Source organism: Gymnoscopelus microlampas, assembly GCF_963454915.1.
Source record: "Gymnoscopelus microlampas genome assembly, chromosome: 1".
Lineage (NCBI taxonomy): Eukaryota > Metazoa > Chordata > Actinopteri > Myctophiformes > Myctophidae > Gymnoscopelus > Gymnoscopelus microlampas.
The window spans coordinates 27,505,839-27,532,162 of NC_139962.1; the positions used below are offsets into that span (position 1 = coordinate 27,505,839).

At 40.5% G+C, this 26,324-nt stretch overlaps 1 protein-coding gene across 6 annotated transcripts in view; it reads right to left on the reverse strand.

Annotated features, from left to right (window-relative positions):
• Positions 1 to 19,922, reverse strand: part of sox6 (SRY-box transcription factor 6) — a 175,420-nt gene extending 155,498 nt beyond the window's left edge. For 5 of the 6 annotated variants that reach the window (XM_084063621.1, XM_084063624.1, XM_084063616.1 and 2 more), the window contains exons 1-2: positions 17,685 to 18,040; positions 14,174 to 14,283 (exon numbers count right to left, since the gene is read on the reverse strand). The gene's annotated coding sequence lies outside the window, so the exon portion shown is untranslated. Of the gene's footprint in view, positions 1 to 14,173; positions 14,284 to 17,684; positions 18,041 to 19,890 lie in introns of those variants that run through there. The other variant, XM_084063620.1, reaches the window with a different exon arrangement.
• Positions 19,923 to 26,324: the final 6,402 nt, after the last annotated feature.

The following is a 26,324-nucleotide window of genomic DNA, read 5'->3' on the forward strand; positions in this document are numbered from 1 at the left end:
TTTCCAAATGCAAATGAGTCCATTTAGAAGGGAGGGAAAATGATCAGTTTGAGAATATTTCTGCCTTCTTAATCTTCTAAAGAGGGAAATGATTTAAAGGGAGGACACAAATCTCCTGTGACATGGCAGGAACTGTGGGGCACTTTCCTCTCTCTCTCTCTCTCTCTCTCTCTCTCTCTCTCTCTCTCTCTCTCTCTCTCTCTCTCTCTCTCTCTCTCTCTCTCTCTCTCTCTCTCTCTCTCTCTCTCTCTCTCTCTCTCTCTCTCTCTCTCTCTCTCTCTCTCTCTCTCTCTCTCTCTCTCCTCTCACTCAATTCCCTTGCCCCTCACCCTCGACCTCTCTCTCCTCGTCGCCGTCCCCCTCCTCCCGTCCTGCGGGGTTGGAAGGACAGCGAGTGAGAGACAGGGAGCCCAGAGTCAGGATCTAGCCGGCTTGTCCCCTCAGAGGAAACAAATGTAGTGTTTGAGTCACTGATCACTGGTCTAATTGAGTTTAACACTCTTTTTCTGGATTGGAAAAAAGAGCCTTTGAAATGAGAAGGTCAAATTACCTCTCCAGTCAGGCAATAAATAAGTCAAACAAGGTAAGGGGTTCCTGCCAGCATATTTTAGTGGCAAATTCAATTAGTGGATAAACAGGAGATGTGTGGTTCTCTATTGGACGCTCTTACATTCCATACAGCATAGCCTAAGAGTCCGAGTTAAAGATCCCGCGGGCCAGACGAGGACTAGTTAATTAACCCTAATATTTAAGCTTTGAGAAGAGACCATTGCACATGCGTGTGCATTAAGCACACAACGCTAATATAAATGCTTTGATATCGCCATCATTAAATCAAATCCAACCCTAATACAGTATGTGATCGAGATACACAGTAAAAATCCTCAATGTTGATTTATCCGTTTATAAATCTGAGTGAATTTATTTTGCCAAATGAACCCGTAAGCGTTCATTTGGTTACACTTGCATACTCTTTGAGTTAAATTACAGTCTACCCATGGTCATTTTATGAATAATCATATACAGCCTAAGCAAACTAGCCTGGTAAACCATCCCGTGAATTCACATTATCATGTGTCTTCTGAAGACACATGACAACCGACCAGGATGGTTTACCAGGCTATAAACAGACTGCCTTGAAATAAATGTGTGACTGGATAGCACTGTAAACAGTATTTTCAGTAACTAGTCGAAGCAGTAGATGAGTGAATATAATTCCGTTTTTTTTTTGGCCCATTATGTAAGAAATCCTGTGGGCCCATTGTGCATTGATTCCAGCACAAGAAGAGGAAATAGCCATGAAGTAAGTCTATAGTCTGGACTGGAAGCACAGAAGGTGGCCAATGCACAGGACACAGAGACAGGCATGCTCTGCTCTACACCCGACTGGCTACAATGTGGCCTTTGTGACATAATGCACTTTGCCCGGCAGATTTTTGGAAAATAATCCAAAAGTTCCTAGTATGCATATCCAGCAATAACATCTGACATCACAGAGTCTACTATATATCCCATGTTGCTGGGCACATTTTATATTTAGTGGAGATTGAGGGGGGTAAGAAAAACATAGTGAAACAGTTATATTCCCATCATGCCCTGGGAGCCCATTACGGCATAGCACAGGCGCAGACAACGGTAAAATCGAGGAACGGAGCAGAATAGAGCTACAGGGAGTAGACTACCTTATACTCTGTTGTATGACCATGCTGCTTGCCGAAAATGACAGTGTTCCACTACACAACTTGTGCACACAGTTGACGACTGCCGCCTTAGAGAACACAGCACTTCAAAGACACACACGCACGCACGCACGCACGCACGCACGCACGCACGCACGCACGCATGCACGCACACACACAGATGTATAACTTTAGCTTTTAGCAGTAGAGAAGGTTTTGGTTATTGTATCCATGTGTTGTATAATTGTCTGCTCTGTACTAAGCATAACAGTAGCTGTACTAATGGCCATGTTGAGAATGTGTCACTCGAAGCAGCACCCACAGTGGCTCGACAAGAAAGGAGAATAGAAGGAGATAAGAAGGAGAATAGAAGGAGAGTGAAAGAGAAAGCAGGAGAAACTAGAAAAAGTGCTCCTCGGAGCACAGGTCTCCGCCAGGTCAGGTAGGTTATTGTGGCCTCCTGGTGGCGCTATAATAGGCCAATGTGAAAAGGGTGGCATTTCTTCTTAGGCCTTTCAATGGGACACTGCATTCATGATTTGAGGCATTTTGTTCCAAAAATGTGTTTTGCTAAATTAGACCTGCTGGTGGCGCTATAAAGGCCAATGTGAATGTGAAAAGGGGGGCATTTCTTCCTCGGCCTAGTGGGAATCTGCATGCAAACTTTCACGGAAATTGCACACTGCATTCATGTTTTGAGGCATTTTGTTTAAAACTGACCAATCCTGCAAACTTTGGAAGCCACTGTAAGCCAAATAGGATGGAATATGAAATATCGGACAGATCCATCAGAATCACATGACTATGGAGATGCAGTGTACCAATTTGCGTGTTTTTTGGACAGAATCTGAAGGAATAATCTCCAAAAATGTATTTTACATAAGTCGGCCTCCTGGTGGCACTGTGAAAAGCAGATGTGAAAAATGCAGTCCAATGTTTTTCCTTGGCCTCTAGGGAGTGTGCGTGCAAAGTTTCACGCAGATCGGTGCAGTTATAGTTAAAAATGCAAATCGGCCAGTTATAGCGCCACCATGAGGCTGATTTGAAAATGTTCAAGTGGCATTTCTTCCTCGGCCTAGTGGGAATGTGCGTGTGCAATTTTTTGGAAATGGCAAGCTGCGTTCATGATTGGAGGCAGTTTGTTCAAAACGGACCAATCCTGCAAACTTTGGAAGCCAACCTTAGCCAATGAGGATGCAATATGGGAAATCGGACAGATCCGGGTTGATCACATGACTATAGAGATACTGTGTACCGATTTGCATGACGTTTGGTTAAAAGCTGTAGGTGTAATGGGAAAAAATGGGTTTTGCACAAATCGGCCTCCTGGTGGCGCTATAACAGGCCCATGTGAAAAATGTGGGGCAGAGGTTCTGAATTGGCATCCAGGGAGTGGGTGTGCACAGTTTCGCAGCGACCGGGCCAACGGTGCCGGAGATTAGCTGGTAACACACAGACAGGACACACACACACACGGACGGACGGACGGAGGGTAAAACATACTCTCTCGCCATGCCTTTCGGCCTGGCGGAGACAATAAGCTCTTGGAAGCATATCACAAACAGAGTGGCTCTGCTGATGATAGTAACATGAGGTTAGTATTAACAATGCTAAAAGCACAACAGGTGGGTCACATGAAAGGCTGCTAATTTTGTTTAGCCAGTTAAACACAGGCTTTCTATTATTCGACTAAAAAAATCTGACATTGCTTCAAGCTAAATAGAAAGGCCACACCAAGACCACCACACAAATCCTCAGTGTTAATTTAATGCTGAGAGTGTACGAACTTTAACAACCGGACCAGTAAAGGTCCATTGGCTTACACTCTCTAAGTAACAAATGGCTAATTCAACACTAAGGATTCTGTGGCGTACTGTTCACTGCATATTATTTTTCGTCAATTTCTAAACAGAGCATGCTCCGGACAAAATTAACATGTAAATAAACAAAGCTGAAAGTCTGCGAACATGAAACATTGCACCATGCTGCAAGTTATGATCATTGTTATGAATTTCATATTTATTTTCACTGATAATAACCCAAACATAGATGTTAATGAAAGGAACCCCACAGGCATAAAAAGCCTTCTCGATACAATCATACTGTTACAGTTGAGTTAAAATATATAAGGGGCTCTATAAAGGGCTAAACTGGCTAAACCTAATAGCAATTTTTGGGATAATGCAACAACACGCCCACGGCCACACCTCTAGGCGCAAATAGCGTAGTCGGCATAATGAATAGCGGGTATAGCGGCCGCAAAATACCGTTTAGGGACAGTGCCCGCTGCCTTATCCCTAATTCACAGGTAGTGGGCAGTAAATCACGGGTAGTGGGCAGCGGGTGCGGGTTTAGCAGTGGCATAAATAGGGCCCACGGTATAATACCCATATGAATAACATGGAAAAATGTATGACTTCCATCAAGGCAGTCACTTAGGGAGCAGTGTTTAGGCTAACACAATTCCACAGTGGAACATTCAAAATGTATTTAAGATTAATAGTAATTTTCCTGAAGAGCAGCATGCTATGGATTGATTGTGTGTGTGTGTGTGTGTGTGTGTGTGTGTGTGTGTGTGTGTGTGTGTGTGTGCTGTGTGCTGTGTGCTGTGTGCGTGATGTGTGTGTGCGTGCGTGCGTGCGTGCGTGTGTGTGTGTGTACATACATATGTAGGCACAAGGAAAAGTGTCTACATATATATGTGTGTGTGTGTGTGTGTGTGTGTGTGTGTGTGTGTGTGTGTGTGTGTGTGTGTGTGTGTGTGTGTGTGTGTGTGTGTGTGTGTGTGTGTGTGTGTGTGTGTGTGTGTGTGTGTGTGTGTGTGTGTCCATGTGTGCGTGCGCATGTGCATGCCTGCTCTTAACAACAACCCCCTAAAGGTGGTTTAGACAGGCAGTGGCCTTACAGTAAAATGTTGAAATTGGAAAAAATATTACTCCTCTTTTTCTTGAATAGCCGAGAGATAAGCAGCCTTTAGCAATGAAGCCAGAGAAGTTTGAGCTTATTATGAATACCTCTCGGAGCGCAGAGGCATGTACTGTAGAAATCAAAGGGAGTAATAGGCAGGTAAGCCAGTGTCATTTTAAGGAGGAAGTCAGATGTGAAATTGTAAAATCGCAAGGCCCTGCTGTCTATCCCCTGCCCTCAGAACACCCCCATAAATGATTTCTAAATGGCGGTGGCTATCACATGTCTGAAAGTGTTAGAAATTTGTGGGGCGAGAAGAAAGAAAAAACCAATACTAATCTCACCATTGCTGGAAACCTATAATAATAAGACCATTTATCTCTTTGCTTAAACAGTGCATACTTTGAAGTTCACAAGAATGTGTGATTCTTTGCAAGTGCGCTAAGCTTCCCTGAGCAGACCTGACTTTGCTTCACATTCCTCATGGTTTCATGTTCAATTGGCTGTGAGAGTCCACTGCATTACTCTTGCATGCCGGGCTTATGGCGTACTAAAACAAGCATCAATTGCACCAAATCAGTAGGTTTTATTTTTAACAACAGTGAGGGTACAAAATCAGTTTTAATTAGGGTTACTTTCCATTAGGAAAGTGCATGTACATACACGTATGTACGTATGTACGTACGCACTACGCACGTACGTACGTATGTACAGAAGGACATACATACAACATATAGATAGACAACACAATTACAGTCAAACCTCTTTCTGCTTTATTTGTTTTCTGTGAAGATATGCCTGCGGAAGCCAACATCATGTACTAGTAGTGCATGTTCTGCAATAAGCGCACGCGCACGCACACACACACACACACACACACACACAGACAGACAGACAGACAGACAGACAGACAGACAGACAGACAGACAGACAGACAGACAGACAGACAGACAGACAGACAGACAGACAGACAGACAGACACACACACACACACACACACACACACACACTCTCTCTGAATATTCATCAATTTTTCCACATCATCCACGACTCTCCTAATCACAGTCACTTCCCCTTTAATCACAGGGCTCTAATTAGGTCCTAATAAACCATTTTGCCGTCCTCTCTGAGCGCCTCTGTGTCACTCACACCTCAAACCATGAAATACTATATTAAGGGGCTGTCAACCTCAAAGGAAAGCTCCTCTGGCGGCAGTGATACAGATACTGCAGACACACCCTCTTACACTAATTGAAATTATCGAGAGCTCCCTCGTACATGTAACACTTGGCCATGTCTGAAACCAAGGCAAAGGAAGAAGAAAAAAAAGACGATGACTCTTCCAGAACTGAGGCAGTACTGGTTTCTCTGATGTTGGGTAATTGTTTAAACCTGAGTGGATATGGCACAGGGCCTTGCGCTGTCGTTTCTGCCAAGAGAGACGGGGAGGGGGGGAAAAAACGTTCTCTATAGCACTCTTTTCTCCTCCGTTTCTCCCGTTCTAATTCAGTCCAGCATGGGTTTCAAGGAAAGCCTCATTCGCTGAAAATAGCCGATCCACAAGCTCATAACACGCTGCAGATGCAAGGTGTTGTGAGCTTGTAGATCAGCTATTTTGGACATGCAACACCGTCGTACGTAAAAGTATAAATCAGGCCTCAGTGATTCCATGTTCATCTTGCAGAGCCCAATGTTGGGGGACGATATGATCACTGACCACAAGTTGATAATGATGACTGTTTAATTAGAAGCCTTTCTCTGGGCTGGCCATAGCCCAAACTCCTCCACCCTGCAGATGGTAACCAATAAATTTAGCCTCGCTGAGGATGAGGAGGAACATCGTACCTCCCCGCTCTCTCTCTCCTCAGCCCCACCCATAACCAAGAACATAAAGCTTTTCTCCATGCTGACACTGAGCCATGGCGATAGGTCCACCACACGTGCATGCACACACACACGCACGGCTGAGCATGTACAAATGTACTGAGTGTGTTGGTAAGGTCATGGATGCATCTCTGCAGAGATCTATAGATGTCATTCATGTAAGCTCTAAAAAATGCTAAAGAAAAACAGATCTTCATAAAGAAATTCTGTCAATACAGAAAAAGAAAACAGCCTTATTCTTAAAGGTGCTGCATCTGTTATAAGTATCTCTATATCCATAGCAATCATTGCTATAGAATGTTTGTTTGGTAGCAGGTGTCTCCCCATCTCGCCAGCTCTTCAGTAAACAGAAAATAGATTTTCAGTTCGGGAATCGGGATACCAATTGTATCCAATCACGAGAGAGAACTCATACAGGATACAAGATAATTAAGTTAAACTGAAAGTGATGAACAAAAAAAAATGTGTAGACAAAATTGGAACTGGAACACTATAAAATTTAAGCTGAAAAAATGATTTCTCTCTCCTGGTTGGATGAAATTCTTGTCCCATTTGAACATTTCTGTTTACTAAAGAGGGGGGAGACGGGGAGTCCCTCGTTACTGAACAAACACTAGCAATGATTACTATCAGAATAATATAGACAAAACAAAATATCACTTACAGCACCTTTAATAAATCTAAGGTAATAACTTCATCCTTTTCTGGCTCAGCAGTGAGTTGGTGGTGGATCATCATAGTCCATCCATCCTGCTGAGGTTGTTCCAGAACCGCCTCGGTCCCTCCCTCACTCCCCTCTTGACAGTCACGCTCCCCCTGACAAGACTCCTCCCAGGGGTTTCTACACACTTACCGCCTGGCAGACAACGGCACTGTGTGTGTGTGTGTGTGTGTGTGTGTGTGTGTGTGTGTGTGTGTGTGTGTGTGTGTGTGTGTGTGTGTGTGTGTGTGTGTGTGTGTGTGTGTGTGTGCGTGCATGCGTTCGTTCGTTCGTGCATTTGTGTGTGTGTTGCATGTGGGCGGGTGGCGTATCCCTTCTGATTGTCAAAGAGGCTCATGGGAAAATGTAGTGCGAGGGCCAAACCACAAGTTTTCTCCATCATTTCAGCAGATTTCTATTTTTTAGTCCCATTCAAAAAATGATTATCAAAGACCATACTTTCTCTGTGGCACTAAGCTATCTGCACTTTGCTTACAAACAAGTGTAGCTTGACCTAACGGAATTATTCCTCCAAAATGACGAGGCTACTCATGGGAAAATAAACATCTCTGAACCTCAAAAGAGCATGCAGATGAGTATTCATTTCATTTAGATTCAATCTACTTGTTTTAAGTTACAACACTCAATTGGTTACATAGAAAATATAGTTGTATTATACTGGCACAAAGAGCAGGGGTGACAAATTAAGAAAAACCTTGGGCCAATTTAGGTTATCCCACAGTACATGAGGCAGGAGCACTTTGTCATTTGGGACATATTGTGATTAACTTTCCATGGAGCTTATCCATATAAAGGCTATGGTGAGGTAAGCAATGGAATTGAGAGAGATTAGCTCAGATGTCCCACATGACCATGCATCTGGTAGAGTATAGGTTTATGACGAAAAGACAGAAGTTATCTACCGTTTTCTTACTCTAATATGACCACAATACGCATTAGATTTAACGGTTGGAAAAGATTTAAGTCACGTGTAGGTCAGTAGAAAAAAGAAACATTTCCTAGAGAGGAAACCAGCTTCAGTCTTCAGTCTTGCACTTCATCAGGGAGGCACAATGTGAACACTAACATCATTATCTGCACAGTCTTTTGTGTGAGGAAGTCTCTGACAATCTGCTCTTAGACAGTCTCTCCACCAACCGGACCTCAACACTGCTTCCCCTCTCTCAGACAGAGAAATAAAGACAGAAAGAGAGAGCGCGAGAGAGAGAGAGAGAGAGGGGGAGAGAGAGAGAGAGAGAGAGAGAGAGAGAGAGAGAGAGAGAGAGAGAGAACCTGTGGTTGTGTCTGCTGAACCCATTTTCTCATAGTGCACACTGAAGGCAAAGCCCTGAAACTATTCCAAGTCGGTGTAAAAAATATTATTCAGGAAAGAAACAAAAGACCTGCTTTTGGACAAAAATACATTATTTGGTTAGTTTCATCAGAACTTTGCCTCCTACCCCCCACCCTCCCTCTTTTGTCACTTTGATTCATTTTTGGCATTGCACATGACCATTTTCCACACAAAAACGGTTGGGAATCTGATTCCAAGCTGAATATGTCCTTTCTTTTCCATATAATTTTTGCTGCCTGTTTTAGGCGAGGCTGTTCTATAATACGTACAAGCAGTTGATCGGGGCTTGAACACAATTTCTGGAGAGGTCCATGTTTAGAGTGAGGAAACACAGAATAGTCCTTTACAATGTTTTATGTCTTTCTCTTTTTAAACCTAATGAACCCAACAACACGTGCACTGTGAAACTAAAAACGGAACTAATATAATACAAGTCCACAGTGACAGTCGATCATGTTTGCTACAGTCCGTAGTTGACACATGACTAGTCTCACAGCAGCCAGACGATTAGATATCTAACGTCTGGGGCACAACTATTGAAAAGTGATTATGGACTGCCTCTAAGAACAAAATAATCTGTGACAGACAAATTAACTGACCAACCACAGATATTCAGGCCAACCACAAACAGCCCAGCCAATCAGAGGCTTACCTGACTTCTTCTCTGGTAAAATCCAGACATGCTGACATGTGATTCAGACCCATCCCATTGCTGGAAATGATGTTGTACGGCAGTGGGTCTGACCACGTTAACAAGTGTCATATGTTAGTTCAAACTATGTGCAATGGGCAAATATCTGAAAAATTAATTGAAACCAAAACCACCTTATTTCAATGCATGCTAAAAAATATAAATTTATCACATGCTAAGTTGTCAAACTTTTCGTGCCTGTACAAATACAGGGCCACATACAACCACACAAAATACCACTTGTACATACTACCTGTCAGTATATACATTGAACCTTGCATGAACATGTACTGTATGCGTGCATGCGTGCGCACACGCACACACACACACACACACACACACACACACACACACACACACACACACACACACGCGATACATATGCATAATATACAATGTAACTTGCCATATCTAATCTACTAAAAGTCACATGCCAACAAAACCACTCCCAGCATCCTTTAGGTTGGACTGGGGAGTACAGAACCCAGATTGGCTGGCTTAGTCACAACCATGGAGCATATTTTACATCTCATGTCAGATCATGCTGGCAGATACCACGCAGGCTGTCAACCTCCACCTACTGGCTAATGTCTAATGGTTGAGCATTTACGCTGAATGGGAACCAGTGGAGGAGTGTTGGGAATGGCCTTCCTCTACTCTGGAATGCATACAACCACACTGGATCAATTATATTTTACCGTAGAACACAGAAGTTGACGTATGAGTGATCAAGCCTGAAGTATTCAGTTCATCAGGAAGCCTGGTTTCCTCCAGTGTTTGTATTAGCTACTATGTGCTAATGTTCACAAGGCGTATGGTGATTCACAAGCAAGGAAAATCTATTCCTACCACTGGGAATCATTAACCAAACATTAAGCATCAGACATTATTAAATCTTAAATGGCAACTCCAATTACAATTTCAACTTACTAACACCAACCTTGCACTGACTTTTTCTACGCTTCCTACGTATTTCTGTCTTTCTTCAAATCCCGTCAAGATCAATGCTGAGAACTGCTGAAGTTGCACGCAGTTAGATGTTTTCGTAGAGGTCTTTTCTGCTAAGGCCTCGGCAGTGGCTTGCCCATGGGAAGGCCTGATCCAAACACAATGGGGGGATCTTAAGGAAAGAGCTGTTCTGATGCCTTTGTGTGCGAGAAGCACAAGGACCCGCGTTAAGCTTAAATTATACACCATCACGCGAGGGTGTCGCTTGCCAAAAAGGACAGATCTACAAGCTACCACCGCCTTGTGGTGTGATGCATTGTTAGTTTGTAGATCTGTTCTTTTTGTCAAGTGACACTGTCGTACTATGGAATATATATGAGGCTTTACACTAATCTCTTTTCCCTCGTTCACTCACAAGACACAATCTCAGATCTTCAGAGCTTCTTCAATTCTAAAAGGACCGTGATCACAAAGGGCCACCTAACAATCCAATTAGGAGCTGGAGACCTCTGTCCACTTGTCATAATTCCATTTGTTATGCATCAAGGTCACCCAGGGAAGAAACAAATAACAGTCAGCATCATTTTACAAATAGAAATAAAAGTTGTATCTCCAGTCTATATGAAAACATGTAAAATATATGAAAAAATATGAATCCAGTATGATTCAAACTTTGACTAAAAAACAGCTGCCATAGGAAAGGCAGAACGCTGACTTTGCAATAAAATGTCATTCGATTGGATCCAGAATTCTGTGGAAAAGGAATGCCGTGGACTGCATGCATGGCAGTGAGTGACAGCTTCTGATGGAGTTTATATGTAAGAGTCAACCACCTGCACCCTTTTCACGCAGCCTGACAATGTTCAGCCTTGGTTTGTATGCTCTCTGTTAATGTGTGTGCGTGTGCGTGTGCGTGTGCGTGTGTGCGCGCGCGCGTGCGTGCGCGCGTGTGTGCATGTATGCATGTGTGTGTGTATGTGTGTGTGGCTCCAAAATCCACCACATTTTAATTACTGCCCGACTGCACTGTGGGCCTCTTTGATATGGAAATAGAAGCAACTATCTTCACACAGGCAGTGTGCAAATCTTCATGTGATCCATCAAAAACAATGAGCTCCACTAATTCCTCCACCTGATTACAGTCCCAGACCTGTGTCAAAAACATACGGCGACCAGGCCCTTCCAATTAATTCTACATATTAATGTGTGATTTAAAAAAATATAAATAAAACCAATTCAACAGCGGCTATTTACCATAGCCAGGACAGTTGCATTTTGAAGCCAAGTTAATTATGCATAACTATGCTACGGACTAAAAGAAACTGTCCAATTATTTTGAGAAAAACATATTCAGTGGGCGAGTGAATGATACTGATCAAAATGAGCCACTTAAGTTACTTGTGCAATTATAATGTTCCTGAGAAGAAATACACATTTTATGTGTGTGCGTGTGTGTGTGTGTGTGTGTGTGTGTGTGTGTGTGTGTGTGTGTGTGTGTGTGTGTGTGTGTGTGTGTGTGTGTGTGTGTGTGTGTGTGTGTGTGTGTGTGTGTGTGTGTGTGTGTGTGTCTATATATACATACATATATATATATATATATATATATATGTGTGAGTTAAATTATACATAGAGTATTATCAAATATAAAATTAATATGGCGCTCAGCTGTTATCTACTTGTCCTTAGAAAAAAAAACTTGTCCTTAGAAAAAAAACTCAACTAATTTTCTAATCATAAAAAACATACTGTAAATGTAAAATATATATCTAAATCTGAATGAGTTAAAAAAAAGAAAAAAGAATAATTAATCCAGCCAACTTGTTCTTACAGTGAGTTGAAGCTTTCCATTCGAGATGGTGACGGTGTCTCGCTAACCTCTACATGCCCTATTGTTTGATGTGGATGAGTCAGTGGAGCCATTGATTTCATCAATATTTCAAGATGGTCTCATCTATGTGGAGTGACAATGGCTCTAACTGAGAAGGCACAGATTGTTACTGTACACTACAGTATTAGCACAGAGCCACTTCTGTCAAATAGAGGTCCGCTCTCCCCACCATATAAGCAGAATCATATAGGTTTACCTAATACCACAAAGAGTTCCAAAGATAGAAATGTCTCTGCAGATTACATTACGCATACAGGCTAATTCAATGTATATCGGGAGAGGTGTTTTGATTAGGCTTTGAGTCTGTCTGAGTTATGGAAAACTGCTAGAATGAATTAAATTCTAAAGTATTGTGTAATGCCAGCGTCCTCTGTTGATAAAACAACAACATTTGAACATCATGGTGGAAGTGAAACGGCAAGTCATGAGGAGGGGGGGGGGGGGGAGACAAACACGAAATCCCGGTTCCGGCACACTCTCATCAGTTTTGATCATTGTTGAAATATCCTACTGCAAATTAGATAACACTTAGAAAGACAGATGTCACAACATGTGCTGCTACATTTATTATCTCCTGCAGTCTTCCATCCTTCTGCTCCACTCTCCTCTACCTACACCAGGCCTGCTGTTGTTTACCTCTCATCTTGTTTATCATTAGGTCTCTGCTGCCTGGCACTTACCAGTCACTCTGCACGCCCTCCACTGCCACAAGGAGACCATGACACTAGTATCTTACCGCTCAACCACCACCCCCTCTCTACACAGTAAAATCATCAGTGACAGTGTTCATTTAACTCTGAGAGTGCACAAAAAGGAACCAAATGGACCCTTACATTAACACTCTGGATTTGACTGTGTTATCTGCTCACTCCCTGCCACAATATAGGTATGACCTTTGTGATCCAATATAATCAAGACATACTCTTTTGATATTTAAATTTAAATAATGTCATCAATTTCAAGAGGGAGCTGAGTTTTTTGCAAAATATCTGGGACATGAAAGGTACCGTAAATGAAAGGTACCGCAAAAGTCTGTGCACGCACGCACGCACGCACGCACACACACACACACACACACACACACACACACACACACACACACAAAGGCTCTATAATAAAAGTAATGACAGTTGCAAACACCTGGGAAAAATAAAAACTAATCTGAGTCCTCTCACTCTTTCTTTCATTTTATTCTACAGCATAAGCTACTACAATACATCACAATCACTTGCGCTGTAGTTCCAACCTGAACTGTGTTGCTAGAGAGTTGTTCCTTCAACAACTGCAAGATCTGCTTAGCAAAAGATGGTGCTGATAGAATTCTTATGGCAAGCTTATAAGCTACGGATAAACCTGTTACAAGAAGAGCAGAGCCATAAAATTAAACTAACACAAAACAAAATGTCCATTTGCTACATTTCATGGTTCAAAGATGAATTTTCCAGACTGAAGTTTAACCGTTAATAAACCAGACGTTTGTTATGAGCTTCGTGGAGCTACAAGGCTGAAGCAGAAGCCTTTATTTCCGATTCACTTTTATTCTATTCTATTCTAGTCTATTTTAATGACAATTCATGAAAATGTCTTATACATACTATTCTGATTCCTCATTCACCAGAATTACAACAGGTGCAAAAAATTAAAACATGTGTAAGGAAGCAACGTCTCCTAATATACACTGTAACATATCCTAATGGGTTCCCCTCACTAATTGCCAGGTTACCTCAAATTGTTTGTAAGGCAGGTGGGTTGATTAGCTTAAGCAAATCCTTCCTATAAATGATCTAGCGTATCTGTAAAATACCTTCTTAAACATTCACAACCCACACAATGTATTGTTCTTGGGATGGTTAAACATTGTCTCAGTGAGATATTGATCTATTGCCATGTTCATTCTCAACTAAAGAGGACTAGATAATTCAAAACAACTAAAACAATTAATAAAGCTCAACACTCACAATGTTTTATTACAACCACAGAGCCGATAACAATTTCTGTTGCAACACAGGAGACATTGATCTCGCACACAGTGCGGGGTCTCTCTCTACAGAGGGAGCAGCGCAGGTGTCAGAGCATGCTTTTTCCCCATGCCAAAATGCACTCTTAAAATCTTTGAACTTACATGCGTCAGTGTGCAGTCTCTCTATCTTATGCCGGTTCCAGCTCGGAAATGTTGACCACTTTCAGTCTTGCCAAACCATAAGTCACCCCGAGTTCCACTCGTAGATAGTCCTTAAAAATATAATACAGAAAAGAAAACATGTAAGGTCCAGTGTAACTTACATTTATTAAAGTGGATAACATGTTAAAATGAAGACGACATGAATATGATAAACAACCATAGTGTGGTGCAATAATTATGAACCACCCCTCATGCATTTGTTTTAATTGTTTCTGTTCAAATAAATGTGAAAGAACTGACCCGTGAAGCCTAATTACCAAAAATAATGAAAACAATTAACTCATAATTGGCACCTTTTATACAATTGTTAAAATATGCTACAGTGTATTCAGTGTTTAAAGAGCACGTTCACGTTGAAGACTTTTGAAGAGGAGCGAAGGTGACCCTATATGAATAATGAAAAGCGGATATTTCTCTATAATTGAAAATATACTAGCCTATAGATGTCTGAATAGCAGCCATAAGTGCAGTGTGTGATGTGCCGACGTTCTTTGGTGAGCGGCTCAGAGCAACGCTGTCTCACAAAAAATAAAGTCATATTTTTTGACTTTTTGAAACAATTTTGACCAAACGTCAACATGTGTCTTGAAGGGGGGGCAAAAAAGTCACAATATATCTTTTGAGGAATATAATATTTACGATTCTCTCAGAGCGGCACGTTGGCCGAGTTGACCGGCTGACAGAGACACTCTCCTCAGTGAGTCTTCAGACAGAGCCGAGTGTCCCTGTCAGTGTTGCCATGTCGGCTTATTATAAGCGACTTTTTGGCTTGTTTTTCTGTAAAGTTGCTTGTAAAAATTGGTGGATTGCGTTTTTTGGGGGCTTGTTTCTAAAGTGTACTTGCTTATTTTAAGGCTTGCTTCCAAAATGTGTAATTATTATTTAAACCAGTGGTTCTCAAATATTTTCATTAAAGGGTTTTGTGCCATGCATGGAGCATTTGTGTTGTTAGAATGTTTTTTTTTTTAATCCAAATATTCCACATTTTTATTGCAAGAGTTTTTGAAAATAGCAGATCTACAAGCTTGTTGTGAGCTTGTAGATCGGCTATTTTCAAATAGCCGATGCATATAGGTTTAAAAATGCTCATGTGGCCTTTAGTTGCTTCTTTTGGGCTCGTTTTTCCTAGACCGGTTGCTTATTTCTTTCGCACAATCTGGCAACGCTGGTCCCTGTCTGTCTGTCTAGCAATCAGGACAATGTGCTGAATGGGCAGTCAGTCGGTCTAATTATAAATGTGCCATTTAGGCTTCCAATGGTCTCCAGTGCCACCTTACCTTATGAGGGAACTCGCACTCACAGCCTAACAGCAACTGTTCAAAACAAAATACCATTACGATATCAACTTTACAACGAGACGGACGGGGGGGATTGTTTTTCACTCTGTCTGCCTCGATCAGTTAAGAATGTATTATTAAACGCCACGGACTTTTACGGACACGCAGAACAAAATACGAAAATGATGATGATGAAAAACATTTGAGTGGGCACTTTTTGCACCTGGTAATATGTTATAAAATTATCAGAAAAAGAAAGAAAACGCTTGAATAGCCTATACGTCGTGCACTGACCCCTCTGCAAAAGGACACCAAGAACTGTCTAGTTTTTAGAAAACTCCCATACGCTGATTCAATTCTTAATAAAATTGTTATCGTTACTCCTGCAGCATTTTTGGTGGAGAAACCCTTCATTTTATCTCATGCTGGAACCCGGTCTAATTTTGTGAAATACGCTTAAAATGATGGTTTATCTTCGTACAGCACATATACTGTAAGTTCACTCAGGCTGCATTCCATTTAGTGCTCCCGATTCCCCATCATATTTCTAGAATCTCTACAGGCTAAATTATTTTCCATTTAGTGATAAGCCTATGCATTTTTACCTTGACGACCATAAACATTTTCTTATAGGGCAATGTGTTCACATATAAAAGTTAGCCTAATAACTCCCAATCCCAAAACTATTTTGAAGGTATATGCAGGCCTATAAAAGGCGTTTACACATAATAGCAAATTGTTGCATTAACTTCAAAGAAGGCAAAGCATGCGTAGATGGGTCTATAAAACTACGAAAGCAAGAAAACAATTAATCCTTATTAATTTATCCTTATTAATTCAACTGTAAAACTTACTGTATGCCTTATGAGCAGCAATGGTCAGAGAGATGTGAGGCTGAATGGAAGCCACAGACTGTGTTCAAGTGTATTGTCTCTAAATAGACAAGCCTGTTGTTGAGTTGTTGAATTAAATTTATGGCGTGTGCATTCTTTAAAGGTCAATTCCCCCTGACCTCGAGAGAAAGTTACTGCACACACTTCCAACATTCCCAGCCTTAACGGGGGACGACAACTCTCGACTTCACATTCATGTGAAGCAGCAAGCAAACCCCAATCTGAAGCTTCACAAACCAGGCAGAGGAGCAAGAACTTTAAAGGGACGGATAGAATGAGACATATAAGGAAAGATTCATAAGAAACTTGTTAAAGCTTCCCATCCGGAGACATCCGGGGAGAAAGAGGGGAAACAGCGCACGTCATTGTCAATGAAGGGTACCGCTGTGTGGACAAAACGTGAAACTGCCACCTAGGCTAGAGAATAAAAGTTCTTTGCTATATTATATGAACGCAAACACCCGAGGAAAGTGAACATTTCACATGAAAAAATCAAGTCCACTAATGTCACACCGCGACATTGTTAATTACGGTCAACGACAAACAGCCGGTGACTTCAAACGACCAATGTAGATGGGAACAATCGATCCCCTCAACGGGGTTGGTTGTTCCAGTGCGCATACCCATTTTTAAAGTGAAATTGTGGCTTTTATGTTTGAGATTTAATTAAAGAAAACACGACCAACAGTTCACAGACAGATCCAACTTATTAACTTTACATTTTTTTGTCATAATCGAGCAAGTGTTTATTTAGTAATCGAGTAAAAAGCAAAAAGGGTCACAACCTACCCCGCCCTCCCCTATCTGGCAGTTTTTCCCCCTCGGACTTTAAAGACATGTTTGTGGTCCACACGCGGATATTTATAGGCTATATTAACTGCAATAAACAACCGGTTGTCAACATACTGATTATGATTAGTTGTATATTTTAAGTTTTTTATTAGGATGTAGTTGGAATAGAATAGAAGAACAGAGCTAATACTGATTCAGAGACGCGAAAGTGCTGCTCATCCACTTCCAACGCGCCGCTCGCGTGTTGCGTCTACTTTGATCCTCGTGAGAAACAACGCACTAAACAACACATTTTTAACCTGTTATAAAAAGTACAAAAAAAACTACCTTTTAACTTTTATAATAAAACGCAAAAATTCGCGCGCCACAGATGCTGTTGAATTGAACATCACGGTAAACCCTTTAGAAACCTAAACACGATGGTTAATGATAACGCAGTTTTACGAAACGTAACATGTTCAGAAACTACAGAAATAGCAATGTTATTACCTTGATGAGGTGGGTCTTTGGACAGAATAATGCAGTGTCCTCGCAGTGGGCTATCCTGTGCGTGTCGATCTCTAGACTATAGGCTACTTTGTACAAATCACTGAGGGCTATCTCATCTGTTGAGCGAAAAACTAAAGTCTGTTTCCACGGGCCATATGAGGGGATGATCCCGTTCTGTCAATGAAAGTTCTGCTGTCAAGACTGCAAAGTATCTGATCTGTTGTTTTGTTGTTATCTGTTCTATTCTCTTCCCCTCACTTTCTCTGAAGACAAGAGAAGACGATGGTTCGGAGCTGTCAATCTTGGCAATCAATGCGAGCAGCCATGTCGCAAGTATTCAAAGCATTTCCCGTCGTGCAACATCAGAAAGTGAGTGGCTGGCCAGGGCATTGATCTGAGGGAAGGCAAGAGGCAGGACTCCCCCCTCCTCCCCTCCCAGACAGGAGATATGAGCGAGAGAGAGAGAGAGAGAGAGAGAGAGAGAGAGAGAGAGAGAGAGAGAGAGAGAGAGAGAAAGGGGGGGGGGGGGAGAGGGGGGGAGAGAGAGAGAGAGAGAGAGAGAGAGAGAGAGAGAGAGAGAGAGAGAGAGAGAGAGAGATTTGTGATGAGATGAGTTCAGACGCTGTTTGTTACGCGCACAATGTAGCCAGTAGAATGGACTTATAGATGAATATCGGACGTCGTCCACACAGACAGAGATTAAAAAGTTTGCGGGGAGCTTCATGGGACACGAAGCCTTTATTTCTGACTGTCGCGAACTTTTCCAATTCAGGAAACTATAGGAATAGCCCTGCCGACGTCAGGCACCACGGACTTCAATTACCTGCACATGTTTAGGCAAAAATATAATTTAAATGAAATTATATAAGAGCAACACGCTAAAAAAAAGCACCAAAGACGATTAGCCTATCCTGAGTAGCCTATCCTCTGATAATGTAAGACCATGGGTCGGTTGAAACATCCAAAACTCCAATGTGTTTATGAAAAACGGCGCCTCGAATTATTACAAATTTTATATTATTGTAGCTTTTATCACACTTTAGATATGTTGTGTGAGTGTGACAGGTGATATGGAGTAACATGTATGTGGCTCTTGATGGTGTGAATATCCCAAACTTCTCCTTAAACTCTTATAGAAAATCAATGTGGAACTCGGTCCTGAAAATATCTCAAATGTGTTGAATTTTAAGGCATTTGTTATGTTAAGCCCTGAAAATAACGCTCACCGATTTGCTTTTAGGCTACATTAATTACCCTAAGAAAAATATTTAGCACAACCCTTTCACATTCTTAATATTATTAACAAAAGAGGAAATATTGCATTTAGACGAGCATAAATCATATGCTAAAACATGACGTTCAGGAAATAAAATAGGCCTAAATGTTTACAAGACAGACATGTGATTTTGTGATAATCAATTGTCTAATTAATATCCTCATCTAAAAAAAAACATTGTAGCCTATTGATTAGGCCAGTGCTTGATTGAAATCGGCATCTGTGTTATCTGATGTTTTGAACATTAATTGAGCTATTTTTTTAGTTAAGAAATAGTAGCCAAGCACCACATAATTATTTTTTATTTTCTTAGTAAAAATCAATTAAATCTATTAATATTGTGTTTTAATAAGGACTAATGGCAGACGCTTAAAGAAGAAAATATAGCCATTGTAATGTTTTAAAGCTTGGGAAATGCTCTGGTCATAAAGGTAACGGTTCACACAAGTATCCTTGTCCACAGGTTGACATAAGAGGCAGTTATACTCTGAATGAGAAACTTGACAGTAGTGAAATTACATGTTTTAAATTTGGACTTAGACACACAAATGGCAATTGTCAATTGACACAAAACAGTTCCTCTCGAAAATAATTGAATAGATCCTGTATAGTGTACGTTTGACAATGCAATGTGGGAAAAAAATGGTATTCCATAAATCAGCAATTTGTGATAATCAGAATTGGGAAAGGCTAATCATATCACATGAGCACTTTATTGGCTATTTGAAAATAGCTGATCTACAAGCTCAACGCCTTGTGAGCTTGTAGATCTGCTATTTTCAAAAAGATCTTGAAAAGAAAATGTGAAATATTTGGAATATCATATCCACTACCACTATCATTCTCAGCATGCCATGCCATTGTGTAATATTATTTAACATTAGGTCATTATTGATCAGAAATGTAGTAGATAATAGAATGCTTACTTACAAAGAAAGTGCAGACAGCGGTACAACATTCTGTTTGTTAACTGAAGAGTCACACATTCATAGGGCTAAAAGAGGGGAGGAGAAGAGAGAGAGAGAGAGAGAGAGAGAGAGAGAGAGAGAGAGAGAGAGAGAGAAAGAAGGAAAGTGAAGAGAGTGGGAGCAACCATTTCGCAAGTTTTCAAATGTATAGAAATCTTTTGAAAATAGCAGATCTACAAGCTCACAATGCTTGCATCAGAGGCATTGTGTTTGTGAGCTTGTAGAGTAGAGATTTCTGCTCCTGTTTCACCTCACATTTTTGCATTCTTGTTTTGTTAAGATGATGAAAATACTAAAAAATATAATCTTGTGTTAACATCTGATGATGATTAATTAATCTCCAACATTTTGTTCATGGTGCAAATAAGGCTACAGTGTTAGTGAAATCTAGATTTAAGAATTGAGAGAGAAAGAAAGAAAGAAAGAAAGAAAGAAAGAAAGAAAGGCAATCAAGAAAGAAAAAAGAAAGAAAGAAAGACGTTTACCTTTCTCTATGAAAGTCCGTCCGTAGCTCTGAGGATACTTTTGACTTGAGCCCCACGCACCAAAGATTAAACAACTTCAAAAGGAAGGCATGCTCTGTATAATTATCAATGGCAATGTGTCACATTAATATTGACGTTCATTATACTGTTGCTTTGGAATCAACAATAAATCTTTAAAGATCAGATGCTGTATTTTGAGTATATAATTGCCTACTCTTCTATAGCGGAGTTTTCTTTTACCTGCGTGGTGGAAAACCCAGCTAGAGAGTACAGTAGCTATGTGAGTTTCATGTGTCTCACACGCCACCTTTTGGCGACTATGGGAAGTTCCTCCCATCTTCTTAAAAATAAGAACTGTAATACAGTAGGCCTGTGTGTGTGTGTGTGTGTGTGTGTGTGTGTGTGTGTGTGTGTGTGTGTGTGTGTGTGTGTGTGTGTGTGTGTGTGTGTGTGTGTGTGTGTGTGTGTGTGTGTGTGTGTGTGTGTGTGTGTGTGTGTGTGCGCGTGTGCGTGCGAAAGCATACTTCTTTTTTGTTAGCTTTCCAGGTCATTGTGCACGATGGCCCTAGACTGTTTAGAGACCTGCACTCTAGCATTACTAACATCTTGTGAGTCTCAATTAATAAGGCACACAGATTCACAATGATGTTCTCTTATGGCAGTTTCCTTACAGTGCAAAAACAGTATATTCAACTCGACATAATGTAACTGGCGAAGACTATATCTCTGCTGTCCAGCAGAAACCAGCTCCAAACTCCAAAATGTAAAATGTTCAGGAAATGACTAAAACAAAACAAAAAGCGGAGTTAGGAGGTTTTGTTCATCATTGATACGTAGCCTACAGCTAAATGGACCTCCAAGCTCACAATGAGGTGTTGGAGGTCAAAAGAGGGTGGAACTTGGAAGTGGCAAAACCAGCTAACTCCACCCCGCTTTGGTGGACTTAGCAGAAAGTTTTAGGATCCAATGGATTTAGCTGGTTTTGTCAGAAGCACCTTTAAATACTTTTCATTGGTTCAATATTTGTTATAATCAACACACAGATGTAAAGGGTGTTCAATAGCACTGATTTATGAAAAAAAAATGCTAAAGTGGAAAAATGGAGTTAGCTGGTTTCTGCCGGACAGCAACGATATACAGTTGTATATGCCACTAGTTCTCAAAGTCCTTGAGGAACCTCCAGACTATTTTTGAAACAAAACACCACAAATCTTGTATAGGGGTCCCTGGCACCAAATATTTTCAGATGGGTATCCACGGCTAAATAGTAAAATACATATATATACCCTATTAATTTGGGGGTCCTTGACATGAAAACGTTTAAGAACCACAAGTATAAGTCAATGCAATGCAGCTATTCAGGTGGAACTACTGTACATGCCAATGTTTGCACTGACTGAGGCATCTGGCAGACTGTGTAGATTTGTAGTTTCAACACACACACACACACACACACACACACACACACACACACACACACACACACACACACACACACACACACACACACACACACACACACACACACACACACACACACACACACACACACACACACACACACAGTCAGTCACAGCACATATACGCATGGTTGAATTACACCATACACATAACAGCATAATTATCAGTAGATGTGCATTTTGAGCTACATCAGGCCTGCAAACAGTGGTGGACAAAGTGCCCGACCACTAGTCAAAGTATAGATACTCCTGGTCAAATATTACTCCATTATACATTATACTGTATAAGTGAAAGTTGCTCTGTCAAATTTGAGCTTGCGTTAAAGTATGGAGTACTTGCTTTTCATAGTAAAAATAGTTTTAATTGTGAAAATAGCAAGCTCACAATGCGCGGAGTGGAGTGAAAGTCATAAGTATCCAAAAATACAACATTTCACTCAACTACAGATACTCAAGTAAATGTACTTAGTTACTGTCCACCACTGGCTGCAAATGACCAATCATCTGACGGGTGCATCTTGCATTAATACTTCTGATGCAGAACAGTAATGCCTGATTTATACTAACTCGCAACTAAATATAAATCACCCTCGAGGGGGGTGTAAGTGATATGTTTTTGTAAGAAAAAAAAGAAAAGAAAAGAAAAAAGTTTATTGTTATAAGTTAAAGCCTTATTCTTAGCAATCATTGTTACAGAGTGAGTGTGTTCCCTCCAGGTCTTTAGTTTGTCTGCTCATTTTTGTTTGTTTGTTTCATCACCTCCAATTTCACTTGTTCATCATGTATCCTGTATGAATTCTCTCCCCTGACTATGTTGGTATCCTGACCTGAAAATGTATTTCCTATAGCTCTACGCTGGAGAGGCGGAAGAGCTGGAGACAAAATATCCCAAACACACCCTTTTAGGAGAACACATGGTTCAAGCCATTGGCTGTCTGGATGATGCTCAACACATAATCCTCAACAGCAATCGTATACTGATGGCTACTGTATAGTGGTGGACAGTATCATGGTACTGTAGTACTGTACTTTACTTTTTATTTTAAAGTGCTCTACATTTGAAAGACAAATATTGTACTATTGACTACACTACATTTTTAGGAAAAGAAAATGTATTATGAATTAACCACTTATGCCCTGTTTCAAGCGCTGTATAGTTAAAATAGCAGATCTACAAGCTCACAATGCTTCACGATTGTGAACTGGCTATCTTCACTATTTTTTGGAAAATTTCAATACAGCAATGCCTATTCAAAAGCAATTGTACTTTGTAATTTGTACTTTTGAATGTTTAAGTAGGCTATTTTTAAAAGCATGTACCCGATTATACATTTTACTGAGCAATTTTCACTTAGCTGAGTAATATTTGACCAGGAGTATCTATACTTTGACTCAAGTACTGGGGCTGAGTTACTTCGCCGGTCACTGGCTACTGTATAGTCAATGTTTACTTTTCTTTTAAAAATGTCTGCATGAAGAGTATATGACAGTCCAGCTTCATGGGGGTACGCCAGACACATTTGCATACCCCTGTGAGTCTTTGATGCATCTCGAAATTCAAGTCTAGGCCATAAATATTTGAAAGGGAGAGTGCATGAAAATCAACATTTTTGTTACATTAAATTAACATGTGTCCATCTCCTGTTCTGCATGGTTAATTGTAGAAAACCATTCAGTCTGGGGTGGGGGTGGGGGTGCTTTATCATTTGCCTATCGTTGCTGTCCAAAACCGTTACTTTTCAGGATTCAAATTGGAACGTAGCAAAAGAATTGCAGATCTACAGTACAAGCTCAACGTTTTGAGCTTGTAGATTGGCTATTTTTACTACTTTTGTGTGACATTGTAGTATGACAAAGTATAGGGCATTAATGAAAGAAAAGAAAAATGGTGATGAGAGGTTTCTGCCTTACAGCAACGTTATGCCTTTTGCACTTGAAGTGCATCCTCACAAGGTTGTATTAATCTGTAGGTGTACACCAGATTCATAGTCACACTGATTATTGACACACATACAGTAGGTGCACACATCATTAGTTTGCTCGGAACTAATCAAAGAGATGACTGGCAGATGTCTGTGTATATCTGCAAAATAGATCAGTAATGGAACATTTAACAAAGATGTTGACCCATTCTAAGCTAGGCCAAAATATAATATAATATACTGTAAGTTATTTAACCACATGACTTGTAGAATGGCTATTTTCGAGGGAAGAGGTTTTGTGTAGAAGGAAAAAGGAGGAGGCCAAGTACAGATCCCTGGGTGAACCCGGTCAATGAGGTACAGCATAGGGTTCAAGTATTTAAACAATCAAACTTGACAGATTTGACCAACAAAAACACAGCTCTCATTTGGTATAGGGATGGCTCATTCAACTGCTGTGGTTAAAAATCCAATTCACTGTGACAGTCAGTGTTGCAGGCAAGACTTAACAAACATGTTAATTATAGATAATAGCTCCATGGGAGGGGCATGTGCCTGTGCGCAGCATTTGATCTGTGAAATGCAGTAATGATCTGCTCTGACTGTAATGCCTGTTGTTGAGGTTGAGGTTTTGAACTATAATCTCTATGCAGAAATGTTCAAACTTAATATGGCAAGGATAATAAATATGTTTTAAGCCTTCCTTGATACACAATAGTTTTTATTGCCAAGACTATACAGCCGAGAGGGAAATTGTGCAAAATCATCAACATGTGTTGCTCTATTTCTTCAAATATAATAAGATCATCTTGAGCTGTGGCCACCCTAAATTGCCAATTGAGAAAATAACTAGTGGTTGTGGTTTTCATCCACTGACTCTTTTTTTCTGATATCCGAATGTATTTTTATTTATTTAAAATATCCTAAGAAATCATAAGGAACCACCATCCACAAAACCACCATTAGTCAATATTTAATGAATGCCAAGTTATGCAATTAACTCAAGCTTGATTTGCATACATGCAAATAATGTCTCTCCCAATTGGACTTGCAAAGTGGGGCACTCTGTTCTCATTAGCTGGCCCAAATCTCTCACTTGTAACTCTAGATTTCATCAAAGTTTAGTCAGGATCTAATATTTCCTTTCAAGTTACCAGAGAACCACTGATTAATCATGTTGAAATAAGGAGTGCAACATGCCAATCCTAATTATATACTATCAGGAACATCATCATACAGCCTGTATCAACAATACTACAAATATCTAAGCTGCAATTCTCATACATAGTCTGTAACTAAAACCTAATTAATTGCAGTGTAATTAATTGTACACCTTTTATATTACCTGCAGTCCACAGATATTTGAGATTAAATGGAATATTACAAATTTGGATTAATGATGAAATATATCTGGGGGGGAGGCTGTATCTAGTCTAGTAGTTCCCAAACGGTGTGTGCTGTGAGAAAAGTCCAGGTACGGTGTGGTGTGCTTTGGGATTTTGTGACAACCACACCAAATTATTGCAATACAACTATAAAAAAAACATGTACAGTATGTATATATACTGTTTGAATGCAATATACAGTAGTTTTCATTGTCAGTACACCTCTCTTTCTCTTAGCTTGGTCTCTCTATCTTCACACGCACATGCACACGCGCACACACGCACGCACGCATTAATAAATACAAATACACTTTTACATAGAGATAATAGTGATAACCTGTGTTATACTGTAGATGCTATTTTGCACAGATATTAATACAGGTGTGCCTTGAGATTTTACCTTGCCCTTTTGCCCTTTGAAAAGCACTGTTTGTGGACATGTGGAATAAAGGTGAGCTGGTGTTGCACACATTAAAACACAAGGATTCAAGAGCTATTTCACCATTTATTGAGTGGAATAGGTAGATATATGGATGGATGGATGGATGGATGGATGGATGGGTGGGTGGGTGGGTGGATGGATGGATGGATGGATGATGTGCTGTACACTGTACAGTAATACAACAAACAAATGTAATGAATGTGTTGCCGTGCATACAATAACTAAGAATAACCATCAAATAAACAAAGAGTACAGGAATTAATTAACAAATGAATGTCTTTATTGCGGACTCATGGTCCATAGAAAAACATACAATTACAGCAACAGGAGTTAGCTTACATTATTAATGCATCCACTAAGGTAAAGAAGGAATCTTTCAAGCCTTCTTCGGGATCCTATACAAACAAGATATACTTTAAGAATAAACTGTTAGCTTTGCTTGTGCCTCCAATACAGTGCATTATCTGCACCCAGCCTATTCTGTGGTATGTCAAACGGGTCCAAAGAACACACAGTGGCTAAACAAGTTCACTGAATCATCTCAAACAAAGTCACTGGTATGACAGCATGCTCTCAAACAAAGGGATTAACAAGACACACCTAGACCTTATTGAGCCTGTATACTACTGCATAACCTACCTGTCTCTAAATAACTTGGCACTGACAGGTGAATCTCTCCACCCACTCACATAGTCAACATAC